Here is a 5257-nt window from a genome sequence, read left to right as displayed (position 1 = left end):
CTATAGACTAGACTATAGACTAAACTATAGACTAGACTATAGACTAGACTATAGACTAAACTATAGACTAGACTATAGACTAGACTATAGACTAGACTATAGACTAGAAAATAGTCTAGACTATGGACCAGACTATAGACTAGACTGTAGACTAGACTATAGACAAGACTATAGACTAGACTGTAGACTAGACTATAGACTACACTATAGACTAGACCATCGGCTAGACTATAGGATAGACCATTGACTAGGTTATAGACCAGACTATAGACTAAACTATAGACTAATCCGGTCTATTGAGTAATGTGTGGACTACGTATAAAAAGTTAGAAATGGTACCGAAAATTTAGTAAAATTAAATTGTTTTTAAGTATTCAGTATTTTCCATGCCTGATACAAAAGAAATTTTTTTTTGAAAACAAAAATTTTAATAATTTTGCAACTTTATAATTTGCTTAATAATTATCTCAAATTCTTTAAGAAATGTATATTCTTAAAAAACAAGTATTGATTTAAAATTAAAGTTTTTTTTTTAAATTTGTGTACTTTTTTCAAAAAGTATTTTTTAAAACCAATACCCTGAAACAATTCTTTTACTTTAATTTTACTTTATGTAATTCAAAAAAAGGATTTTGTTTAATATTAAATTTATTAATTTAGTTTTTTTTATAATGTGTATATTATTATTTTTATTTTTTAATTGTTTATAATTTAAAACTAATATTTTGTTTTATCATAAACAATTTGTTTTAAGTTTATTTTTAATAAATATTTAAGAAATGTTTTATTAATCCTTTTTAAAGGTTGTTATAACAATTTATTATAATATATATATTTTATTTAAATTAAACAAGTAAACAAAACTACTCGGTATTAGATTTTACAAACAAAGCAAAAAAAAGTGTCTTAATTATTTTCTTCCAAAACAAGAACAAAGATTATTTAATACATTTAAACATACATATATTTTAATTTTGTTTTATTTTAAATTAATTTTTATTTTATATTTCATATTTAATTATGTGATTATATTTCATTCATTTTTTTATATTATTATATTTTTATTTAACAAAATTTTACATAAATTCCATTATGTTCTTAAATAAATATTTTACCAAATTTTTTAATAAAATCTTTTTATTTCATTTATGAGTTCTTTTGCAAAAGCAAGTAATTTTCTTTACAGCTTTATAACATTTTAGCTAAAGCAATTATAAAGTTGAAAGTAATTTTAAAACGTGTTTTTAGTTGCTAATTAATAAACTAATTAAAATTAATAAGCAATTGTCCAATTCACAATCAATGTCGTATCGTTGTAGCATTGTATGTCATAAAAATTTAAATTACAATACAACCATACAACACCTATTGTGAATTGAATAAATATTATTCCCCTTTGATGTTTGAAGTACAAATTTCGCAAAGTTGTGGGCGAAAATTGATCTTTGATCTAAATACAGCTTTTTAGCTGGAATATTAGTACTCATATGATTTGATTACTTTGTAATCCATCGAAATACTCTAAGGCGAAATCACTATACAATCCGAGCAGAAGGAGCAGGATTTGAACAATTTTTTTTAGTAAAAGGCCAATAACTAAGACAATTGTTAATAGAAAAACAAAGTTGCCTTTTTCTTATATAGGGGTAGTGGTGTTAAGCGTTAATATGGAAATATTTTTATAAATTTTCGTAGAGGAATTTATGTCAAAGTTTAGTTATTTGTGCAGACTTTCGTCATGGTGTTATTAGCGTTTAAGTCATTTTCTGAAGAGAAGTTTGTATGGGGCCCGAGGTCAAATAAGCACCGATCGTTATGAAACTAATGGCAATCGAACTTCAGTTGCACTTCCAGTTTCAAAATAAGATAATTATATCTGTCTAAAAATGGTTCAAGTCAACCAAAAGCTATTTGGATGAGAAGATTAATTTTGAGAAATATACAACGGTTAATATTTCTTTCTGCTACAGTTTATATTTGTTTGTGTGTATGTTATGTGTGACATGTGTGCAGAAATACAAAATAAATAAAAACTGTTTTTTAAAACATACTTGGTGAAGGGTATATAAGATTCGGCACAGCCGAAAATAGAAATATTACTTGTTTTTTTAATTCTGTAGTTTGTTGGCGGTGCATTAAACACTCAAAATGCAAAACCGAGAGTATTATTTGGTCTCCACCAATTTAATCTCACATAACCTCAAACGAGGTATGTAAAACGAAAGCACACAATTAATGCAAACAACGCATAACATGGAAACAGTTTTACGGAATAATATACTCAATTGGTGCGAGTGAGACGCAACATCTTGAATCCATAAGAAGTATTCGCACTCTCTCGGGTGTTTAACAGACTTAGCTAGATCGTCTTAGAATCTAATAAGGATTTAGAATATATATATCCTTTTTTCAGAAAAATGAATTCAACGAATAATCAGAGGAGCATAGCTTAATTGACATCGTTTTCTATATCTTAATAAAGGAAAATGATTTACTAGTAAGGGGTTTTGCCAAACGGAGAAAATTTCGATTCAAATTGAAATGCAAACAAGTAGGAAAGTAAAGTCGGGCATGGCCGACCATATAATACCCTACACCATGAGTATATTTTTAAAATTTTTACTTTTTATAAAGAAACTTATGTTGAATATTATTCCAAAATATTTAAGCAATTTATTGATAAAAAAAACAAAATTTCTAAATGAGGCTTTATATAGGTCAAATATGGGCAGATCCTCGGTAATTTTGGGAAAAGGATATATTTTTAAATAACAGTTAGTTTTGTTGAGTTTCATTGCGATACAAATGGTTACAAGTCAATTGTAGACGTTTAAGACAGAAGGGGGGTTTGTATGGGGGGTTTATATGGGGGCTAGCATCAAATAAGGGCCGATCCTTACGAAAATCTGCAGTGTCACTTACACTTATATAAAACTTATTTGTATCAATTTTTAGAGAGATAATAGAATAATTATGGCATAAAAAGTTCAAATCGGGAGGTACGGTTGGGCTAGGTGAAATAATGGACCGATTTCAACCATTTTCAATAGGCTTCGTCCCTGTACCAAAAAAACATGTTTTGTCCAAATTTCATCAAATTATCTTGCCTGAACCTTGCGCACAAGGTTTACATGGACAGCCAGCCATCCGTACAGACGGACGGACATGTCTCAATCGATTCAAAGAATGATTAAGGAGGTGCAATATTTTTGTATGTTACAAACATCAGCACAAACGTATAATACCCTCCCTACTATAGTGGTGTAGGGTCCTCAGTCGGCCAAAGATTGTCAACTCAGCAACAGCTGTATCAACCGAACGTTTTTTCCCCAGGGAAAAACAACCAACCTGTTACAACAACAAGTAGTAAGGAGATTTTTAGTGAATTAAGAATGATTAAATACTGTTGTTGTTGTAACAGTTCGACGGTGGCCTATAGTTCTTTCCTTTATAAAGTTGTTGCTGATAAAGTTGTAGCTGGGTTGACAATTTTTGGCTGAGTATGACTCGTGTCGTTTCAAAGCTAAGATCCAATTGTCGAGGAAACGATAACACGTTAACTATGGCAGTTACAGGATACAAAATTTTTCCATTTATAAAACGCTCAAAAGATTTTGAATTATTTTTATACAAATTTTTTTTATAACTTTTTCTAACCTCAACAAACTTTTATAAAAATATTTTCAATTATATACAAATATATTGTGGCATATAAAATTATGTAAAAATAGTTGACAGGATATTATATTTAATTGTGCTTTTTATATTGTATAATTAAATAAATAAATAATATGTATGAGATAGATAAGAAATGAAACCATTAAATTTGTAATATTTACCCAATGACTTATAAAAACCATTAACTAAACAAGCTTAGAAAAGACAGTAAAAAGGAAATTGAACTAATAGGAGCCAGTTTTTGATGTTAAATCCTGTTTAAAGTTAACTTAATGAAAAAGTTTAAAAAATATAAGTAATAAAAAAACTTTAAATAAGGTAGCAGAGTGGGATTATGTAAATTGCATGGAACTGTCTTATGGGTTTGGTTTACACTTGAGGAAAGTTTATTTATTTAATGTAACTTGTTCATTGTCAACTTAGTATGTGTCATTTAATAGGAAAACTGAAGTAAATTTTTGATATAAAATAGGTATTTAGTTAAACTACTTGCTTGTCTAAAGATATGTGTAAAATTGTATTTACATTGTATTAATGCTCTATTTCCACTGGCTTTAAATCTTCATGATTTGCGTTAAGCTCTTTAAAGTTTCTTCACTTACCTTGTACGTTTTTTATATTAGAATTTATAAAAACACTGTTATTTTATTTTGATATTGCCACAAAAAAACGTTAATTTCCTTTAAAATTACACATTTAAAATAAAAATTACAGTTATAAATGAACTTATTTGTTAAATGCTTCTTATTTGAAAATAGTAATTTGTTCTTATTTTTTTTTTGGGTTTTGATTAGGATGGCGGTGCATCAAGCACTCATATTGCCAGGTTATCACACGTTTGTCCAGAGAAAACCCCACCAACCGACCTATACCTTCATATAGGAAGTTGGAGCATCCGGACTTGATTTCATCAAAAGTATTAATGGTCTCCACCAGTATATATTTGAGTTTAAATGGTCTCCACCAGGTTATATCGTGAGTATTTTATGGTCTCCACCAGGTTATATCGTGAGTATTTTATGGTCTCCACCAGTTAAAAACGTTTGAGTATTCTATGGTCTCTCAATAAAACATAACCTCACTTGAGGTAATACGAAAGCACGAGGTTAATGTAGACAACATACAACTTTGAACAGTTATATGAAGTAATACATTACACCAGTGCGAGCGAGACGCAAAACTGTCGAAAGCCAGGCAACAAACACAAGCCTGAACGCGTTTAAGAAATAATCGCGATGACGCGAGAGTTGTTCCCCAACTCAGACCTGAATTACGACTGTAATTTGTTCTTATTTCACTTCCAAATTAAATGTCAGTTTTGTATGAAAACATTCAATTTGAATGGATAGCCCGTAGTTGCATTTGCTTATCCTAGGGTTCTATAAATCGACTTTCGAATAATCGAACAATCGACTTTTTGTCGAAAAAAGTTGGAAAAAGTCGTTTTAGAGTTTATTTATATATATTTGAGTGTACTGGTGGAGAGTATTTTATGGTCTCCACCAGTTAAAAAAAGTCGAAAAGTCATAAATATTTAAAAAGTCGAAAAAAGACAAAAAATAGTTAAACAGTCGAAAAA

Source organism: Lucilia cuprina, chromosome 2, assembly GCF_022045245.1.
Source record: "Lucilia cuprina isolate Lc7/37 chromosome 2, ASM2204524v1, whole genome shotgun sequence".
Taxonomy (NCBI): Eukaryota; Metazoa; Arthropoda; class Insecta; order Diptera; family Calliphoridae; genus Lucilia; species Lucilia cuprina.
Note: the sequence above shows the minus strand (reverse complement) of the source record.